The following is a 23338-nucleotide window of genomic DNA, read 5'->3' on the forward strand; positions in this document are numbered from 1 at the left end:
AATTTTGTGATTTCACAGATAACTGATATTTTGGCCTCTTGAATTTTTCTAGTAGGACCAATTTTCTTTGATGTCCAAAGACAAATAATCCACTGTCATCTTGCCTAGAATCAACAGCTGTACAATATACAGTTTTACATGTTTTTTCACAATGCAAATTATGCATTTTAATATCCCTGTTTTCATTTTCTACTATATTGTTTTTCTACTGTTTTCATGATACTGTCAACAAAGCTCCACGTCAATGAAATGAGAAGAGGAAAAAAACTGCCGATATTTCATAGTATATGCTGACTATTTATTAAATGCAAGATTATTACTTTTTCAAAAACTGAAATATAAAGCAAGATAGAGAGCAAAGACAGAATGAATTACATGCATCTATTTTTGGTTCTCTCCCATGTATTTTTCAGGTACACGTGCAACAAAACACGATTTTCACGTGGATTTACAGGATACATGGAATGAAAACAAAAAATCAGCAGAAATGGCTGTAATGAACACAAGGTGTATTAATTAAAACAAATTCATTGCATTGTCTGGAAGCCAGCAGTAAATGATTCACCATCCAATCTCTTTGGTAAACCTAGTCAGAGGATTAAAACCCCTATCAACGCTTGGTTTCGCAGGAGAAGGATAAATCAGCTTCTACTGCGATTAATCCTATTTGAATGCAAATGGGTTTGGTTGGTCCAAATCAACCCCAATGTCTGATTTATAACCCTCCAATGTGTTTAGTGATACACATAACAATGTTTTTTGTAGTTCTGCATACACTATAGGACCTTACTTTTATAATCCTTCATGAGTAAACTCATCAGATTTCCAGCTCTTTAATATTACTTGTGATCCAGGAAAATCAGGATGGTGTATAACAGACAGCCGATCTGCAACGCCGTGTTTACCGCCCAGCAGTGATAGTTAACATGTAACGTGTAATGGGACTAACGTACAACTACACGATAGATAGATCGATCGATAGATCGATAGATAATGTATGTGCAAGGTTAGTTAAGTTAGGACAAGATGGCCATGGATGCCAACTTGCCACAAGTGCTCCCAAAGAAGTCAAGCATCCAAGAAGAAAGAAGAACCAACCATCACTGCAGCAGCCAACCTACTAAAAGAAAGAGGTTTTCTATTTAGGTTACATAGAAATAGCAAAATACTGGAAACTGCAGTGACACATTGAATACAAACCATACACTTGCTAACCTGTACTGTAATCTAACATTTAATATAGCTCTGTAATACTGTTAAGTAAAACCCAGATAAGACTGAGGTATTGTGATACATTTAAGATACAATTGTGCCTATGATGATCTAGACTCATGTCGATTAATAATTCAACACCAAGTACTTACAGTAGTCTTCAATGCTTAAGCTTGTGATAGTATTAGTTGTGTTATTGTAGATATTGTTAAAAAAAGTTTTAATGCATCTTTGTGTCCGACTTCACCCGTGATGATTCTGTCAAGTAGAAATTAATTGAACTCTGTTCAATGTTGTACGACAATCCAGTTGTGATACAGTTAGCTTGCACAAAGATTTACATAATTTGGTACAGGTTATGCGAGATAGTTCAAAGGCAAAATAATTCAGACATCTTACATAAAGCTTATACATGAATGGTGGATATGAATCCAATTTTCCTATGTGTACATGTTAGCAAAGGAGGGAAAAGATTTGCCTGGTAACTTCTGTTTAATATCGATTCTACCTATTGGGATTTAAAATACAATATTTCTTAAATATTTTATGGGATTTAGCATTTGTCCACTTTACAATAGACACTCCAGGACCTGAATAAAATCAGTTCGATCCATATCAGTACAATTGCTGAGGAAGCAAGGAGATATCAAATTGTCATTCTCCCTGAGCCTGAAAATAACATGTAGAAGTCAATTCTATTTTCTATAAAAGGTACTAAATAGCGTTATGGGTATGAGAGAAAAAGAACAATATTTTGAACAGAAAATAATTCCCCAGTCTTTCCTTCTACTTTAATTAAGATATCAGAAAAATTTAAGTACAAATTTAGACATGTGCCACATTAAACTGCTGAGTAAAATGGAGAGGAAAGAAATGCTTTTGTATTTAATGAATCTTTGTCACCAACTATGCACAAGTAGTGGAATTCTACTGACTTATAGGAAGTAACAATGTCCCAATTTCTGCAATTAGTTAAGACAAATCGGAAGATGGGTACAATAATTGTGCCAAGCCTCACAAATTGTAAATAGTGCCCTTGGCCCACAAATGTTATTGCATTTTAATCCTAACATACTGAGATAGATGTGTCTCTTCTGGGCGAGAATCCGGTGGAGCAGATTGCACGCCCTTTCCACTGAAATCAATAAAACGAAAATCAGGCTGGTTCTATATAGGTTGGTGATCTGCTCTATCAGATTGTCACCCAGGCAGTGAAGATGAAAATCTGCCCCACTGTCTCCTACAGGTAGAAATAGCTAACTAAGGATGAGAAAATATATTGGCCAGGCTTTTAACTGCCAGCAGGTTTCTGGCAGGAACAGGCAGCAAGTTAGCAGGAAGTGGTTGAAAATCATGCGGCCGGAGGCTGCCGACCAACACAAAGTATGTGGTGGGATCAGGTTCTGAGGGTCTCACATTTGGAAGTGGGTGGGGGGCACGGGAGGTGAATTCCAGGGCAGGGGAGGCTTTAACTTTCCTTGTGGAGCCTGGAGGAGCACTCCTGGCCCCACAAAAAGGAAGAAAAACTTTTACTTTTTTAGCCTCTTCTTGGGCTGATCCTCTTCCGCAGTGGCTTCTCCACCCAGGCCCAGGTTAAAATTGCACTTGGGTCCTGGATTTGCGTCATGAGAACCCGCTATTCATATGTTAAAAAGGACCCTGCTGGCTTTGGGCAGTTGTCCTTGCCACCAGCTCAGGAGAGCTGATCTAAGTTGCAGACAGCGGGATCCCGGCAGCTCCAGGCCATGTAAGTAACTCGAGGAATTTTAACTGCTTACCTGCTTGGTTTCTGCCATTTTAGGACAGTGCTAGGCAGAGCGTACGCTGTACACATTCAGCACAGTATCAGCTAGCGGTCCAGTGAAGAGGAACCCATCAGGAAAGTTTTAATTTACTTTTGCGGGGCCAGGAGTACACAAAGAGCAGAGCCCCCCCCCCCACTCCCTGGACCTAACTTCTTTCAGACTCCACAAAACCAGCTCGGGCAGCCCGACAGCCTGATGCTAATGAGGCCGAGACCTCAAAATTGACCAGGCCCCCTGTCGGAACTATTAGGCGGTCAGCAGGCACACTCCACCTTCCGTCAGCCTGAAACCCGCCCGCAGTCAAAATCTACCCATTGTGATATTCATCAGCTATTAAATCTATCTTAATCAATTGCTATCAGTCTACTAAAAGAAAAGCGCTAATTATAGATCAGCCTCAATCACTATTATATAAATGTAGTAGTTTACAGGCAATTTTTCCATAATAATTTGGTTTACATTCATTTTTCTGGAGCTGATTATAGGCTTGCAAGTTGTTTACTAGGCCCAATTCTTTCTGCACTGTTCGATAGGAGCAGAAATCATATTGTGTTGTTTCTGTGGCATTTCAAGCTTGAAGAGTTCATTTAATTGCATTAAGCAAGGTTGACAAAGATGTTCTCATATATAAAAATTCTGCAGGTATTTTTTTTTTAAATTAAGAACTTCCTCTACACATAGTCCCGGTTTCTCTCCTCCAGAGTGTATCACTCCGCTTCGCTCCAGTGTCAGGTTAGGCCCTAATTCTAGATTCAGGCTATAATTGCACTATAAGCGCAGTATCAATGTAAAGCAAAATCACTTTGCACTGATGCTACAGTGACTGCTGTAATTCATGATGAGTGCTGTAATTCTCTGCTAGTATTTTGAATTGTATATTCTACTAGATAGCCATACTGGGTCACATGAGCATGCCTTCAGAGGCAAATATTGTACGACTTCACTGATCAAACAGTAGCAGCCTGAAATTAGAATCAGGGCGAAACCCGACACTGGAGCGAAGTGGAGCGAGACTCTTGAGGAGATAAACCAGGACTACATTTAGAGGAAATTATTAATTTTGTTTCAGATGAATAGTATTCCAATAGTATGCAATGTGCCTTATAGTGTCTGTGCTCAGCCAGGAACTACAGGTCATGTAGAAAACTCATCATCCATGTCTTCAGACCATAGCAAAGGCCTCTAAGGAGCCACCATTGTGTTTCCTTGTTTGAAGGCTTAACAACCAGACTGACTCAAAATAAATGAACTAAAAATTGAGCCCAGAAAATTTGCACCATCATTTGATATTAACAACATGTACATTCGTCTTGTAAGTTGTCATTTATGTGCACAGTTAAATTGTGCATTTGGCTATTAGTTTAATTTCACCATCCACCAGTCATAGCATGTGCAGAAAGTCAGTATTAGCACTGAATCTGAATCCACACCTCTACTCACCTTGGAAAGTGTACATATTCATTAGAATTGTAGCTATCATTTTGTCAATGCAGTCAGACATTGAGTATGCAATGCCAGAAATCCCTCGTTTGGAGGGCCCCAATGGCACAAATGCCAAAACTATAGCCCCAGGGTGAGAGAGTGGTAAAAGAGGAATTTGGGCCCATTAAAGACAGATGCAGGTAAGACGATAATGGACAATAAGGACATGGCAGACTTGTTAAATGAGAATTAAAAACAGAAAATGCTGGAAAATACTCAACAGGTCAGGCGGCATCTGTGGAGAGAGAAACAGAGTTAATGGGCTCGATTTTCGCACCCACGATCGGGTGCGTTCGTGGCGGGGGGGCTGCGAAAATCCGGGATTCCCGGGGCGGGTCTGGAGCGTGGCTCCAACCCGTCAACTTCCGGGGTCCCCAGCATATGGGACTCCCGCCGGCAATTAAAGCCGGCCGGGTGCCACTTAAAGTACTTAAACCAGGTACTTCAGGTTGTTTACAGATCTGATATTTTAGGAGGGATGGGATTTTGAAATGAACTGAGACTGTTTCCCGTACTGGGGGAAATACTCCCAGTTCAAATGGACGGGTTGCAGCCATCAGCCTGTGGCAGCTGCAAAGGTCCATTTGACAGGTGGGGGGGGGGGGGGGGGGGGGGGAGAAAGAGAGACCCTCACTCATTGCAGGAGGCCACTCTGGACAAAGTTTGGCCTCCACCACCCTCCTCCTAACGATAAAATTCACAAACTTGCACACTTACCCCGGTGTCCAGACACATGTATCTACCTTGCGGACCCCCTCAAATGTACATCTTCTGGATGAGGGCCACTGCAACTGCAGTCATGGCCTCCTCGGAGGGTGAACAGCATCACCAGCCACGCCGTCCACCTCTAACACGTGGAGCCCCACAACACAGTGCTGTGACACATCCACCTGTACAGCAGGAGGGAGGGCTACCGCAGAGAGAGATGCGTCACAGAGGGCACTACCCTCGCCACAGGGTCCACAGACAGAGGCTCAGCTTCCTGGACCTCTCTGAGCAGCAGTGCACACGGAGGCTCAGAATCACTCGACATGTAGTCGTGGACATCTGCAGCCTCCTTCATGCCGAGCTGCTCCCGGCTGGCCCGAGCACCATCTTCTTACCTGTCGCTGTCAAAGTCACCACTGCCCTCAACAACTTCTCCTCTGCATCCTTCCAGGGTGCCACCGGGGACATCGCCGACGACTCTCAGTCGTCTGCACAAAAGAGCTCTGCAAATACACCTACACCCACTTTGCAGTGACACAATGGGTGGCATCAGGTGTGGGTCTTCATAGTGATCCTCAAGAAAGGGCATTATTGCACAAACCAGACAAGATTCGCAAAGACGTGGCAGTAGTGGTGACAATATAATATGTGAGTTGATCAGAAATTAAATATAGGTAAACACCATGACAAACCCTCAAACACCCTTGTGCATCCCCTTCATGCTCACGACACATTTGCCTTACGCTTCCTACTGCACATATGTGATGCATGCCCTGTGGCTGCAGCACAGGTAGTGGCAGGTTGAATGAGGCTGACCGTGAAAGAAATGCATGAGAGGGTGAGTATGTGATACAGCCATGAGATTGTATGAGGATTGGGTTGAGTGGTAGTGGTGGGATGAGTACTGGCGAGGTGAGTAAGTGCAGGTAAGATGAGGATGACCTTTGAGTGTGTATGAGGGGTGATGTGACAGAGTAGTATTGGCAGTGCTGAAGGAGATGTGGGGTGGGGGCGGTGATGTGGCAGACAGAGGGGAGGGGAATGAGTAAGTGTACTCACTTCCGCTGACCTACTTAGGTGATTGGAGCGCCTCTTGCACTGTATGCAGGTGGGCGATATGTTGGTGGTGCCGGTGACCTCCTCTGTCACCTCGAGCCAGGCCTTCTTGGTGGCAGAGGCAGGCCGCTTCCTCCCGCCCGCCAGAGGGAAGATCTCTTTCCTCCTCCTCCCCCTCCTCCTCACCCCATCCAATGAGATCTGGAGTGAGGCATCATTAAACCTTGGAGCAGCCTTCCCCCTGGGCTGCTCCATGCTGTAATTTTTCCTATTTCCTGCAGCATCAGTCAGTGGAGGACTGCCCCTTTAAATAGAGCTCCTCCAGCTGACAGACCTTGCTGTGCATGTGCAGTCCGCCCGACGCGCAGCTCAGCAGCGGGGAACCCGGAAGCCAAGGTAAATGGCCTGCGATTCCGTGCGGAGCACACTGATTTCACCGGGCGCGTGGTCGACCCCCGGCCCTGCTAATATTGAGCCCAATGTTTCAGACCTTTCATCAGAACTGACCAGCATTTTCTGTTTTAATTTCAAATTTCCAGCATCTGCAGTATTTTGCTTTTGTTAAATGAGTACTTTGTAACCATATTCACAGTGGAGGAAGAGAACAAAATACCAGCATCACAAGGGAACCTTAAAATATTTCAAGGGGAGGAACTTAGGGGATTTAATATAAGTTAAAAAAACAGCAATGGAGAAAATAATGGGACTTACGATAGACAAATCTCCAGAAACTGATGGTTTCCATCCCAGAATATTAAAAAGGGATGTTCTCTGATTGGCAGGCTGTGACAAGTGGTGTTCTGTACTGGGGCCTCAGCTTTTCACCATATATATTAATGACTTGAATGAATGGAGAATTCTATATCGAAATCCGCAGATGCCTTCAGTTAGGAAGCACAGTAAGTTGTGTAGATGGGAGCAGGAAGTTACAAAAAGGACATAAACAGATTGAATGAGTAGGCAAAACTATGGCACATTGAGTTTGACATAGGGAAGTTTGAGGTCATCCACTTTGGATCTAAGAAAGACAAATCAGAATATTTTCTTAATGCTAAGAGATTAGAGGGGGGACAAAATTGAATAAGGCCTATTATTAGGCTCAGGTAGCGTGATTTGCTATTAACCTGTGCCCAATGGCCCCCACGCAGGCAGGATGAAACATTATTTGTTGAAAATAAAAGTCTGCTGTCTGCACGGAGTCTGAACGGAGATCAGACATCGCACATGTAAAACACAGATGCAGGTCCCATTCCTATGTTTACAAACTGATGAATTACGTTAAAACATTGAACAAAGGTTGCACACTACTAAATCCCACATCCTCTAATCTGCATGCTAGACATCACCAATCTGAGTTTGTACCAGGCCTACGAGAGTGCGTGCACCAAGGTTCTCTGCTGATCCACTAGAGGCCTTAGTGCAAGAGGTGGACAGAAGGAGGGACTTCCTATATCCGTGGTGGTGGTGGTGGTGGTGGTGGGGGCAGGGCGGGGGGGGGTAGGAGGGAAAAGAGGGGGCAAGAGGCCCTCCAGACATATGCCCAAAAGGCAGTGGGAGGCAGCAGGGCACAAAGTCAGTGCCAGGCACACAGCACCACGAACATGGATGCGGTACAGGAAGAAGTTCAATGCTTTGACACGAGTGGGTCAAGGTGAGTGAGGTCAACTTGTCAAGTGGCGTCTCCTACCAACTACACCACGCACAACACCTCCCATCCCCCACATACCAATAAACTCTTTCCATCAGTACTCAAGTCTTCCAATCAGATGCTTCCTCTCACCCCTACACATTATCACTGTTGCAAGCCGCCCACCCCCAACTCATAGGCCACACACACTGCAGCTATTCAACCATGACAGACACATGTCCCACTTTCTTGCAGGAGAAGGTGGTGCATAACAGGATGCAGCCTGTTCCGCCATTCAATAAGATCATGTTTGACCTGTGACCTAACTCCATATACCTGCCTTAGCCCCATATCCCTTAATACCCTTGGTTCACAGAAATCTATCAATCTCAGATTTAAAATTCACAACTGAGCAAGCATCTTCTGCCGTTTGCAGAATAATGTTCCAAACTTCTCCCACCCTTTACATGTAGAAGCATTTCCTAACTTCACTCCTACATGTCCTGGCTCTAAATGTTAGACTATGTCCCCATGTCCTAGTATTCAAGTCTAGGAGACCTCCAAAAACAGTTACAAATGCATCAGCTGCCAGAAGCAATAATCCAGCCACAAACCGATAAATCCTGCATGATCCCTTTAAATAGCCCTGGTGGGGGGGTCCTCCAGGCCGTCTAAGGCATTTTCAGATGGTCTTGGTTAAGACTGTGCGTTGAGTTGAGCATCAAGTCCCAAAATGGTATCTATCACTTTAAATCAGCATTGCACACTGATTGTATCCATTATCTCCTTACTTTACATGTTGCCGGCGTTCGGTATTTGCGCATGTGCTAATACCTATACCAAGATGGTGTCCGGCGCACGTCACACTGGAAACGTGCGTGTGCAGCCAAGTCACCATCTTGGTACTTAGGAAGGCCGCTTCGCGCCGAAACGACAGGCGCAAGACAGCCCAATTTCTAGCCCTAGGAGCTGTAGAGAAGTAAAGGGATTAAAAGATAGCGCACAGGTACAAAAAGTAATCAAAAAGGCTCATGGAATGTTGGCCTTCATTTGAAGGGGGTTGAAATTCAAAAGTGAGGAAGTGATGCTTCAGTTGTACACAGCCTTGATCAGAACCCATCTGGACTACTGCATTCAGATTTGGGGACCAAATGTCAGGAAAGATATATTTGGCCTTGGAAGGGTTACAGTGCAGATTCACCAGAATTATACCAGGGCTTAAAGGATTAAATTATGAGCACAGGTTTGTATTCTCTTTGAGTTTAGACGGTTGAGGGGTGATTAAGTTAAGATGTTTAAAATGACAAAGGGATTCAAAAGGGTAGATACAGAAGAAATCATTTAATCTGTTTTTCACACAAAGGGTAGTGGAAGCCTGGAACTTGCCCCCCCCCCCCACAAAAAGACAGTTAATGCTGGGTAAATTATTAATTTTCAAGACTGAGATCGATGGATTTTTGTTAAGTGAGGGTATCAAGGGATATGGAGCAAAGGCGGGTAAATGGAGTTGAGATACAGATCAGCCATGATCTAATTGAATGGCAGAACAGGCTTGAGGAGTTGAATTGCCTATTCATGTTCCTGTTATCTTGACAGTTATTCAAAGGATTGTAGCAATCAGAGATGTTGATAATATTGGGCAGCATGGTGGTACTCTGCACTACTGCTTAGCAGCACAGAGAGATAACACACAGGTTTGATCACTTATTCTGCTGAGTTCCCAATCTGAGTCGTATTAAGGAGGGAGTAACTAATTGGAGACTGCATGGATTTCTTGTGAGGTGGGGGGGGGGGGGTGGAGGGCAGGAAGCCAAATAGGCCGGTCCAGTTTGAGTGGCAACTCATGCCTCCGGTCAGCCATCCAGATGTGGATCATCCAAGGTTTGGCAGTAAGAGACTTGCCTACGCTTTGGCAACAAGAGAATGACTCTAGGTGTACTTAAGAACAGAGAAAACTTACCTGGCAAAAATTATCAATTAAAAAAATCATTTAAAAATAGAATGTGACAGAGGCTTCTGCTGAGGTGAAACCACAGCATTCTCTGTTGCTCGGCAAGAGTCAAGCAGTTACCTTGTGGCCTGTAAATAATCCACAGGATTTCCTCTTCCTCCTCCCTCCATAGTTCTGTGATCCAAGGCGAATACGTCACTCACACGATACGGCTCAATGTACAAACAAGACAAGAGGATTGAGCATCAGCCAGTGATATTAAAATCCTATATCAAAAATGATTAAATACTACAACTGGAATTAGGAAGAATTTTAATGGGTGATTTTAATTAGATTCACTTCCTTAAAATTACCTTAATTGATGTCATATGCAGCGTTACTAAAACCTCCGAGAACAATCCAAGTAGTGGTGTTTAATTAGACACCAGGCTTTCAGGGCCGGTGTAAGTGGCACTGAACATTAGCATGCTAAATCTTGAACCAATGTCTGATCCCACTCAATGGTACCAAGACCAGTTCTGCTCAGTTCCTGATCTAAGCTGTGCCAACTGAGTAAAGGCCAAATGAAGGCTGCAGCATTTCCCATCCATGGGAGGGGGAAAAAAATTCAAAGGGGGCACTCACTGTCCATCACTGTCCTCCGAGCATGATAGAGCATTGGCAGTGCCTTGCAACCACCTTCTCGACCACAGAGGACCAGGTATACAAAAAGAAAATAAAACTTCGGAAGATAACAGGAAAAGTGGCCCCCAAAATATCACCATTAAATGAAAAAAAAAGTTCTGAGCATGCAAACAATATTTTACAACTACAATTGCCAAGCAAAGATAGATCTTTGCTGCCCTCTTCAAATAAAAAAAAAATCTGGTAAGGAACATTAGTGCTGAAGAATGGAACATTTTTTCCCCTTTTGGCACCCAGTGTCAGCATCAAATACTCTCAGGTCAGGTATAGTACACACCAAATAAAAGAGTAAAGCTCCCTCTATCCAAAAGGGTTTCTCAAACTAAAGGGTATCCCTTGCTGCATCAGTGTAAATTTTTCATGTTTACACACGGCCATCCTTTACACTTTTGTGAAATTTTAAACTTAGTCTCAATTTGTTTCAATTATATGCCGTTGTGCATTGTGGATCTGCACTTAACTAGAAACTAGGTCGAGACTACCTACATCATTTTACTCCAAATGTCTCTAGCCAGCAAAAAGGAGACTTTAATCTATTTTTTATAAATTGAGAAACAAGGTGAAAAAGATAATGCTCATAGTACAAGCCAGCCTGATGGTTGAAAAGGATACTTAAGTCAAGAAGTAGTGATTAGATGCTGCTAAGCTTGAACTTGAGGTCTAAAGATAGTAGTTGGAAGGAAAGACTGAGGAAGGCAAGGAGTTCAATAGTTTAAGATGTTGAGAAAGAATAAGTTAGAGTAAGAGACTATAGGGTAGATTTTAACTATTGATCCATTTTGAGCCGAGCCGAGCCTCATTAACGTGTATGCGGTGAGTTGCATGCCATGAACAAGCATCTCAATGCAGCTCATTGCTTTCAGGCCACCACAATATCAGACTGCCCAGAGGCCAATCCAGTGTGGAAAAAGGTAGCTCTGGGGAATTAGTGGTTGGGGGAGGGGGGTGGAAGAGCCCTGGGCAGTGGTAGCCCATATTATTCTTGTGGAGCTCATTCTGGCTCCACAGAAATAATTTTAGCATTCACCTCGTCAGGCCTCTTCTGCAGTACCACCAGGTGTGGTGTGTGTACAGCAGACACTCTGCCCACTAGGCAGTTAAAATGGTATGAGATCCTATGTGTGTCACAGGACCCAGATTTGCATAGATGAATGGATTCCACCTGATTCAGTCTCGGCCGCCCAGCAGAAGGCCCCGTGAAAAATGGCGGTGGAGCAGGAACGGGGGTAGCAAGTCCACTACCTCCATTTTAACTCTGCTACTGCCCTATATCTGCCAGGCAGAATGAATTAAAACCTCACCGTGTGATGAATCTTTGTTTCAGCAAAGTGAGAATGCAGGGATGAGGAAAAGCATGTAGAACAACATATGAGCAGTAACAGGACAGGAAAGCTCAGCAGAGTATTGACCATAGTATTATAAAAAGACAAGAAGGGTCAGGCTAAAAGATAAGAAAGGTCAGGAGTGAGAGAGGACACACAGACAGGAGATTGGAAGAAGGTCTACGAGATGGATCATTTATCAGATGGCAAGTTTTCGTGTTGTTGAGGGAATAATGATCATTTGGTAAGCAAGAAGAGTTGTAGGGGTTCCACGTGAGGATTTGAGGAAGACAAGAATGTTAATATATAAAAAAGTATTGAGGATGGAGCTAAAGGCAAGAGATGGAAGCGGCTGGCTAAAATTGGATGAAACACAAAAAAAAACTGTCTGAAGAATTGAAAGAAACAAGTTGTTCACTGCCTTATTAAAAGACATGGAGGTCAACATGTAATAATTCAACCACTGCGCTGTGAGAGGAAGTTAAAAATTGATAAATATAGCATACAACACATTCGATATTTTCCTGCATGTTCTTCAATCTAGTCAAATTAGAATTTTTATCCAGATATTTTACCAATTCTTCCGCAAAGTGAATGGTTGGGAGTGGTGCCCTCATGGCTAAATATCCTGTCTATATTCACTGTGTAGGACCACATGTGAAGAGTAGCCACTTGGGTAACACATTGCAGAGGCCCATGCAACCATATGCCAGCAGAAGTAGATATCTGTGGCAGGTGGGGGCTGGAAAGGAAAGAGAATTAGAGGGAAAAATATATACAGTCTACTATTGTAATCAGTTATTTCAATTTGACAAAAAAAATTAGTTTACTGTTAAAAGCTTTAAGATGGATGGGATTAAAAAAAAAATCTAAACAGTACATGGTCAGGGATGCATCAACAAAATGTGATTGCTGTAAACATGTTTAAATACCTACCACTAGAAGTCAGTATTGGAACTATGAACAATGAGACATTTCCAGGGATGAAAGCCTGTTTTAACAGGCATATACATTTCACATGTTCAAAAATGTGTTTTCTGGGCAACAGAAATTTAAGCTTACTTTTGATCATATTGGATAAACTATACATTTATTCATACTGCTGTAGTGAGTAAACAATACATTATGCTGTTCATAACAGATATATATTGTATACAGCAGTGCTACAATATAGAAGCTTGCCACATTGTATAAAACACCTCATTGATAACTAGATGATAAAATATTTAGTTTTGCAAAGAATGCTATTTCATTTCGGCATATAAAAATCAGAAAAGTAATACTGTCATCTTTTATAACTGTTCCATTCTTCAGTCTTGGGCAATTTTAACATACTTATATAATCTGCAATATGACATTTTGGTCTTTGTGCTTTTATAAAATTAATTATTTTAATAATTACTGCAAATAATTTATTGTAAATATCAAAATCCTTTATAGCAGGCAGTTAGATTTAAAGATGCCACTGAATCAGTTGTAGAGAAAGGACAATTATTATATTCATCACTATAATAAACTATTATCCATCAATGCTGTGGTTGTTTTAAGAGAAAGATTAAAAATTTAATCATAAAGAACTACAGAAATAATGAGTTAAAGTACTGTGTAAGTTTTGTATATATTCTCAGCCCCCTGCAGTTACCAATAGCATTATCATCAGCTAATGTTTTTATTTCTTATTTTGTTTAAATTTAAATTTTGTAATTTAATTCCAAATTACAAAAATCACACAAGTTCCCTGGAATGTTCCTTTACAAACATTGATTTTTAATGGATGAACTGCAAATATAAATTGAGTATTTCATTAGTTTTAGGCTTGGGTGCATGTGACTTCTTTCTGGAAACCATATCCTTATAACCTATATTTTATGATCACAAATGCAGAATACATACACATAATTCTGTATCTCCCATATCAACATCAATTATGTTGTCAAATAATTCTCCCATTTTTTTTTCAGTACCAATGACTCCTTAGATAGTCAATTCCCCTAGATTCAACATTAATCATCTTATACAAATGGCAACTGAGGGGGGTGGGGGTGAAATGAAGCATATAATAAAAATTGTACCTGTATGTTACTTTGTTTATTAATGGTGAAGATGTGCATGGGTAGTTGGTTTGTTTTGGACTTGTATGTGCACAAATGGTAAACTCATTTACCTACTAGTTTTAAACCAGCTCCAGGATACGAGAACATCTACACCTGCACCTCCATAAGTTCCACTGACAGAAACAAGTATTTTAGGTTGGAGACAAAAGGAAGCCCTCCAGATAGTTGGGAATGGGGACTAGGTCATTAGGAGGGCAAAAAATATCCTCCTGGAGTGAGATGATTCGGTCACTACCTCTTACAAGTTGAAAAGGAAACAAATTGATCTAGCAAGCATGCTGGGAAAAACTACAGAGTAAAAGAACGAATCCTTTTTGCATTTGGAATGTGAATAACCCCTCCCAGGAACAAAAGAGGTACGTCCTGTACCCAAATGCACAAAGGGGTACAGTGGCTTGCTAAGACTTGGAATGCTTGGCACCGCCCCAATCTACAAAGGTCACCAGAACAACAGACTCTACCACCAGTATCCTTTCAGCACAGCAGATGGGTAAAATAGAAGTGGCACCGTTTCTTGCTTTCTGTCAATACAGCACCCAACCAGGTAAGATTGACTGGCAAGAGCTCAGGTAAGAACACTGGGGAAGGGAACGTAATTAAGATTGATGAGGAGGCAGCTCAGGCCTGTACTGGACTGAAGGATGTCCAGCTGAGGTTAACCACTTAAGGGAAGGAAAGAAGTGTTCAGTGGAGAAGCCTGGAAGGATTGTTTATTTTATACCAAAGCCACCCCTCACATTATGACAAATACTGTTAGTAATTGATGTAAATATAATTGTCTGGTTAGCATGGCACGATTGGTGCACTGTGATGTGAGTACTGCAAGTATAACAGGATATTCAATGGCGGAATTCATTCACTGTTTATAAATAAATTGATACGGGTTTGTGCATTGAGTACCAGTTCCAAACAGTCTATCAAATCTCGATCCGACCTGGCCCAGCTTTGTAAACTATGCTGCTCAGAAGAAATCGCACAAGAATCGATTAATTTACATGTAATATGAACCTGACCACCTGTGATCCTGTTTATTTCAATTTTCTCTTTTGGATATTTTATTAGAAGTTTTGAAAAACTTCAAAATTAGGATTAATAATTGCAGGTTTAAAGTAATGTACATTTTACTGTTAATTATTCATGCATACTAAAGCAGAATTAGGCACTACAACCAAGTAAACCAATTTTAGTACATGAAGAACAAACTGTACTTAGTGTGCAGACAAAGTTATTCCTAAAACTATTTAAAATATTGTGCAGAATAGAAATAAATCATTGCTAACTTTTCCCCAAGTATATATCACTGCGCATAGATACAATGTGGACATACAGAATTGCATATTGATTCCACCATCCTCTTTATAACTACCCTAAGGATATGAAAAATCTGTGGCAGATGTTTTAAGAGAAACATGAAGGAAAAGCAAGAATTCATAATGAATCGTTTCCTACTACTATCTTCAATGCCACTTAGTCAAACTAGTGAAAGCTACATACAGAATCACACCACTGTGCCTCAAAGACCAAATTTACAAACATCAAGTATTACATTTCATGCTATGCACTCCATTTTACATCATCATAAAAAATACCATTTTGATATCACAAATATTTATGTTAACAGTCTCAGCTGACATGCGCTTACCTAGTATACAAACATATCAAAGCTTCACATCTAGACTTGACTAAATTGATAATCTTTAGCCCCATAGTATGCCAATATGGCATCGCTTAATCAATTTACACTTTTATAGTACTCCTTTTCACCTAATAAATCTAGCCTGTACAAATCTGCTACTTGTACAGATTTCCTGCCACATCAGCACAATGTCATAATTTTTGGTGCATCGGCATCAAAAGGGCAATATAAAGAACAACAACTACTTGCATTTATATAGCGCCTTTAATGTAGTGAAAAGTCCTAAAGCGTTTCACAGGAGCGTTATCAAACAAAGTTTGACACAAAAAGCCACATAAGGAGATATTAGGACAGGTGACCAAAAGCTTGGTCAAAGGCAGATTTTAAGGAGCGTCTTAAAGGAGGAGAGGGAGATAGAGAGGCAGAGAGATTTAGGGAGGAAATTCCAGAACTTAGGGCCTAGGCAGCTGAAGGCATGGTCACCAAGGGTGGAGTGATTAAAATCGGGGATGCGCAAGAGGCAAGAATTGGAGGAGCACAGGGATCTTGGAGGGTGTTAGGGCTGTAGATGGTTACTGGATTATCATAAGGAACACTACGCCAGACATGATAGAACATTGAATTAAAGAGTGACTAATAATTTTTTTGTCTTCAAATTTAAGTCGGTATCCTGTGCTGTGATTTGCCAATTGACTGTCCCATTAGTTACTCTTTAATCAAAAGAAACTAACTGGCAATCAAAACCTGAAAATAGTGCTCTATTAAGATGTTTTTAGCGCTCAAACATGGAACTCTGCCACTCTATCCTATAGTGTAACTACTGTTCCCATTCATATTGTTGCTTAGATGTATAGTGCTTATAAAGTTCATTTTAACCATTTTTGCGCCCTCCTGTTCTGGAAGTGCTGACTCTTCCTCGGATATGATTCCATGGGAGTTAGCAGGTCTCCGGTATCTCACCCAAGTGACCATTCTTCATGCATTGGCATGCTATTTGACCTTGGATGTCCAAGCGCCGTCTCACCACACACTCACGTTTTCCAGCATGGGGTACAAGATACCAATCAGGAGTGGGAACTCTACATAATTTTTCCCTCGCTAACCCAAGGGCGTTGAGGTCTACCACAGACCTAACTAAGATCAGCTAAGTTAGCACAGCTCAAGTGATTAAGAGCAGTGCCTTTACTCACTAGATCATCAGGGAAGCTTAGTGACATGATCTTTAAAGTTCCCATTTTATTTTCATTCCTTCTATGACTATTTGACTGGAAAGTGGTGCATATTAATAAAAGGCTCTGTGTATTATCAAAATATTTTACAATAAAATGGTTGGTTTTTAATCTTTCACTTTTATTTTGGGAAGATTCAGAAAACTCACTGCTCACCTCTATTCACTAATTAAGATTTAGACGCTGTTGCTTATGGTAAACAGCAATGCTGTTGTAATCAGCACTCAAAAAAAGTGCATTAATATTTGATTTTGGTAATAATCAGTATGCCTGTTAACTGCAATCCAGTCATGCACTGATCCATTATTTTACATTAGCAGATTAAACAGAAATTAATGAGCTGATTGGCAGAGACAACGGGCATTAGTGTACAATAAAAGTGCATATTTCCAAAGTGACATCTGCTAATGGTAATCATAAATGCTGTAGTACGTTTTATGCTGGAATCATCCGTGTCTTATGCTAGCATAAAACATGCTAAGCATCATTATGACTGGACTAGTATTTACAGGAGGATTTGAGCCTTTCACAATATTTGTTCTCCTGGTTCAGCCGGTCACAGGTTTTCACAGCTCACATGCTCTAGAAAATTGTTTGAAATCCAAATATCTAGACATGAGGAAGGAATGTGCAATGCAGGATCAGCACATGTACGTGCATCACAGCAGCCAATAAGGAGAACTGAGAAAACATTCTAATGGTATTTTGCACAGTGGAACAGTGTAGATTCCCTAGGTAAGAAATGGGGATAAGACGTGGATTGTTTTATACTTCACTTAAAGTTGCGACATAATATTTAGACTATTCAAAACAGGTCATTTATATTTTGAAAGACTATATGTTTGATTACTTAGCATGTTAACTCTTTCCAGAAATAAGCAAGGCATACTGACAGAAAGATAGAATTCCTCATTCTGACTGTTGTTTGTACTCTGGTTAATGAATATTGCTGGAAAGGATTTTGGTGTAACTGACTGGTTGTGAATCTTGAACGGTGGTTTAATTATGGTTTCAAACATGAATTATTAAACAGGCAACATCCTTCAAGTACTGCTCCCTCAGCTTATTATTTACTAATTTATTTTTAGCGGTAGGATTTTTGCCTACCAATTAGTAAATTTTGTCAATAAAAAATGATAAATGTTTATATAACTGTTGTATAATGGATTACTTTTCAGATAAAAAAATAAATAAACCCTTTTCCTCAAAAAATTTGCAGTTCCATTACAGACTGGAAACTTCAAAGATCACCAAGTGTCACAGACATCCGACAAAAGTTAATCTTTCCCAAATGTTCTATGCACTTCTGCACAAAGTACTGACTGTGTAAGTCACTTAACAAGTTAGCAATCTTTAAATTGTATGACTCCACTATTAAAAAGAAATTAAAAAGTAAATGAAATACCTCTGTAAATTGACTTTTTAAAAAAAAATTATAAATGATACCCCCAACATCTGGCAACATTTAATAAAATATTATGTACACAAATCTGGTCATAAGATGGCGATATTACTGTAGATGTGATGTAGATCTTGTGGTATAACTCCAGAAAAGCAGTTTATTGTAGCAGTGTTTCTGGATATCTGAAGTGAGGGTATAGTATACAAAAAAGATTTAAACTTCAGTACTCCAAATCTATTTTCCTTTTCATACATGGTGTAGGAAGTAAAGAAATCGAACTATGAAATATTTTGATGAACGCACCAGACTAAAGCAAAAGATATTATTTCCCAATGGGAAATTGATATCAATAAGTGCATGTTTGCATATTCAAGTTGTTGATCTCTTGTTCCTCCCAATTGCTGGCCCAGGAACTAAAGCAGAGAGTAGAGGCCATTACTTCAAATGCTCAGGTAGTGTGCTTACTGATGTTTAAATACATGCAGCAGGATTTTTTAAAAACTGTAATCAGTCAATGTGTGGCTTGAATACTTGTGGTAATGATTTTCACTCTTCACCACTACCTGATTCTAGGACTGGCAGCAGCCAAGGTTTAGCCAAGAGCAGAAGTCAAAGCCTCAAGTACACAAATCACGAGCTTGCCACTATCAATCCCTGCTGCAGATGGTGAAACGTCTTCAAAAATCAGTAATGCTTAGAACAAATCTTTTTCACCTGCGGGTTTCTTTGGATCCTGTCAATACAGGACATGTAATTATTGAGACAAACTGTAATCAATTATTTTGTTTACTAAAGATTTTAATCAACTATTTGGATACTATACCATAGAAATGATATAGTGGTAGCATTCCCACCTCTGAGTCAGATGGATTGAATTTTGGACCAACTCCAGACAGCCCAGTGAACGGGGACTGGAAAGCCGACCCTGAATATCGGCTCGACATCCAGAAGGTGTACTTGCATCCACCTAGGAGAAGGTACTTCGAAGACAAACCGTGTGAAAGGCAATGGGAAACCACCTCAACTGCTCTTCCCTAGTAAGTGGCTCAAGAATCTCATGTGTGAGACTTGAGTTAGGACCTGCCCTAGGGCAGAATACAATGAACAGACAGACAGACCATATAAATGGTACAGAACCTTGATAACTGCAGCATCAGATTGTTGCACAGAAATGTAATGCTATCCTGAAAAAAAACAAGCTCATTTATGTTGCCCAAATAGTAAAGATCAAAAACACAAATTCTTCTTTTGCTATCAGAGTGTAATATGAAATATTCTCTGATTTGGTCTGGGAGGCGAAGTATCCCAGGTGCAAAAATCTGCTTCCTGGGTTTAGCATTGTGGAAACCACACCTCATTTAACAAAGTGATTCTTTTGACACAGATGTTAAAAGCAGGTAATATTATTATTAATATTTGTTTATTTAGTGCTTTATCACATTAAAACATTTCAAAATGTTTCATGCTATGAATTGCTTTTGAGGTGCAGTGACCATGGTTTCTTCTGGCAAACACGGCACCAATGAAATGAATGTCTTTGTAAGATGGGTTTTGAACGATAATATTAAATGTGTGCACAATTCCTATTATTGGCTAACTCAGTGACAGGTCAATTGTATTGTTGATTTGATATTTAGTAATTAACACAGTCCTAATTATGACATCAAATCTATGACAAATTAAGAAAAACAAGTGTCTTCAGCAGATAGCTTCAGAAAGGCTTTTGCATCATCATTACTACATTACAACCATTGAAAACTTATTTCAGATGGGTTACTATTCAAACTACATAAAATTTGCAAATATGCTGAAATACTTGCACGACTCAAGCTCACTGGGACATTGCTAATACTGTACCACTCCAATCAAATTAGTTCCATGGATCAAATACAAGTAAAAATATTTCACATAGCTTGAAAATGCCAATTAGAGCTTTTTCAACCATTCCACTATCCATTTATTAAAAACTTTTGGGAAATGGCAATTAAAGTATATTGAACATTTCAGTCCTACTACTTTGTGCGATTAATCCATCCACCCAGTTCCACCTGAAAAGTGATTTTTATTTGAATATATTCTTCATGAAACAAAATACACAACTTTGGGAGAGGAAATAAAGACTTAATAGAAAACAACAAATTATTTTATGGATCCCATAAAAGTTTTGTTAACAATTGGTGGTCCAATTCTCTTCACAGATCCAATGTTATATATACCATTTCTTCCAGAACTCAGTGGAAACTCCTCTGTGGGTCTGTTTGCCAGTGCAGTGCTGGAGTACTACTAAATTAAAACTTAAAGAAACAGTCCATCACTTGAAATAATATGTTGGAGCTCAGAACATTTTTCCTACAACTTAGTGCCTGAAAGCCATTTTGACAGTTTAAAAAAAATGAAATAAAGAAAAGGAAGATTTGCATTTATACAGCGCCTTTCACAACCTCAGGATGTCCCAAAGCACTTTACAACTAATGAAGTACTTTTTAAGTGTAGTCACTGCTGTAATGTAGGAAACAGCAGCCAATTTGCACACAGCAAGGTCCCATCAACAGTAATGTTATAACGACCACATAATCCGTTGTTTTTTTTTTAAAAAGGCGATGGCGGCAGGATAAATATTGGCCAGGCTACCATGGCGAACTCCCCTGCTCTTCTTGGAATTGTGCCATGGGATCTTTTACCTCCACCGGAGAAGGCAGACAGGGCCTCGAATTAACGTCTCATCCGAAAGACAGCACCTCCGACAGTGCAGCAGTCCCACGGAAATAATGAAAGCTACGAAAGTTTTTAAGTTAAATACACACAGACCAGTGCCGAAATCTGTGTAATATAACAGAAAATATTGCAATTATGCCTGAGTTCTGAACTACTGCGTTTCTCGTACTAAATTGTACTCTACCAGAGGTTGCCTATTCCTTGGTTCATCTTATTTTAATCTGTAGTTAACAAAACCAGATGTCGTGCTCAAAAGTAAAGTTTTGTAAAAAATATACTATTTGATTAAAACAACCGAGCTATCTACCCTGTTTTTTTTAAAAAGGAGTCAGTGTTGCTAACCATGCTTCTGATATCGATTTGTTTTTTTTTTCCATTCTATATAAGCAGTTTGGCTCGGTTTTCTGCCTGATTCAAAGAATGGGGTTTAAGATATCGTTTTAACACCACTGTACCTGAACATAAACGGGTGTACTATGTAATCACGGCTTCTAAACAGGAAGAATAAAGGAGGGACTGTTCTGAAACAATAAATATTGGCCCAAGCAGTCTTAAACCTGTGGAGTGAACTATACAAGAGGCTTATGGCACCGCTGCTGCACGTTCAGGCTGGAATGACAAGAGAATCCCGTTTGCCGCCGTTCATTAACACGACAAAGCTGAAATTGTACAGCGTATCGAACCCGGAGGGGCAGCTGTCACACATCACAAACCTACACTGGGGACCCAGAGAAGGCAGGGTTTTAAACGATTCTATTTTTACCATACCAAATATTGACCGCAGCATGGAAATCCGTTTTGAAAACGACATTCTCCGTGAACTGTGCAATGATTGATTAAAAAAAAGACCATTGTGTGGATAGATTATGGGAGATTTATAGCCGGCCAAAGCTACCTCAGACTTCTCGGGCACCAGAAAAAGATTGTCATCATGTGTCAAACAGCAAAACAAGATCACTTACTGTACCATCACTAAAACCCATTAAAACTCTCTCGCTGTAATGCCGTGCCCTACAATATATACAGTAATTCAATCTACTGAAAATCGACACAAGTATATCAACTTTCGTAAAGTCTTACAAAGTGATGAAAACAAAGGGAACATCCTGGTACTGATTCACGATCACTCTGCAGCACGACTCGCACCCAACTAGAATTACTCACCGTGTATTCTCTTATTTAAAAAAAAATACCAAGCACTGCGCTAAATGCGTTGAGCTTCTGCTGAAATAAATCTCTCACCAGTTCATCAACTGCAAAGCGTGTCTCATTAATTAAAGCAATTCAGGAGAACATAAAAGAAAAAGGGGAACAAAAATAGGTCAGGAGCAAAATACAGCTTAAAAAAAAGGGGGGGAAACACAGAGAGAGAGAGAGAAAAAAACTTACTCAAGATGTTTGTGACCCAGCTTTACACCAGAAAGACGCTTCCAGTAACTTTAGTTCTCTTTGCTTTGCTAGGATGCAGTGCACTGGACGCTATAAATCCAAATGTTTAATGTGTCACTTGCCCTGATGAGCAGCAAGTTTTATACAGCGGGGAAGGCGCGCGCACGCGCAGCGAGCAGCTGGAGCTGGGTGCAAAGGGTCCGAAGATTAGAGTGTGATCCCAGCACAGCCCAGCAAGCGGATTGGAGACGGCAGCACCTCCGCCGCCACATCTCCTCCAACCCTCCAAGCTGACCGCCACTGCCAAAAAGTCACAGCAGCCGCTCGGAAACGTTCAACTTTAATAACGTACGGTCACTTTGCAAATAGATAAATCTGATAATCTGAAACAATCTCCCCTCTCCCAAGCACAGGTCAAAGACGTTTTATCTTAAATGACAATTCAATGTACAATACAGCTTACCTCCACTGTAGAGAGTTGGAGGTTGCGTCCTTGCAAATTCTTTGACGTTCGGGAAAGGAAGTAAAGGTTGTTTTTTTTTTGGTTAAACAGACAGCAGTCCCTCTGAAGGATGCACAGTTTATTTCAGATTCCAGATATTTGAGGATAAGCCATTGCAGCGGATCAGCTGGTTGATTGTTTTTGTTCTCTCCTCTCCGGTAATTAGCAGTGAGGGAACAGGACGGTAATTTTATTTTATTTTGTTCTTATTTCTAAATGGATTTTTTTTCTTCCCGCCCCCCCCCTCCCCGTCCAAAGACGGCTGTTTATTGACTGGCTTCCACACCCCCTCCTCCTCCTCCTCCTCCTCCACCACCACCTCCACCGGTTGTGTTGAGAAGCTGAAGTCGGATTCCTAGCAGGCGAGCCCCAGCAGTATTGGACTCAGAGCCGGGGACTGAGGAGCAGTTTCCCCCTGTGCTCGCTGCTGAGAATCGGGAGCGCGCGCCCCGTGCGCGCGGGGAGGGGAGAGCTCGCGCCCGACAGCCGGAGCTTGGCGCGCGT

The 23338-nt window shown here is 40.9% G+C and overlaps 1 protein-coding gene across 3 annotated transcripts in view; it reads right to left on the bottom strand.

Moving 5' to 3' along the window:
• Positions 1-23013, bottom strand: part of LOC137321733 (kelch-like protein 29) — a 459448-nt gene extending 436435 nt beyond the window's left edge. For 2 of the 3 annotated variants that reach the window (XM_067984318.1, XM_067984320.1), the window contains exon 1: positions 22333-22409. The gene's annotated coding sequence lies outside the window, so the exon portion shown is untranslated. Of the gene's footprint in view, positions 1-22332; positions 22410-22795 lie in introns of those variants that run through there. The other variant, XM_067984319.1, reaches the window with a different exon arrangement.
• Between the last annotated feature and the right edge of the window lie 325 nt (positions 23014-23338).

Source organism: Heptranchias perlo, chromosome 5, assembly GCF_035084215.1.
Source record: "Heptranchias perlo isolate sHepPer1 chromosome 5, sHepPer1.hap1, whole genome shotgun sequence".
In the NCBI taxonomy this organism is placed as follows: Eukaryota; Metazoa; Chordata; class Chondrichthyes; order Hexanchiformes; family Hexanchidae; genus Heptranchias; species Heptranchias perlo.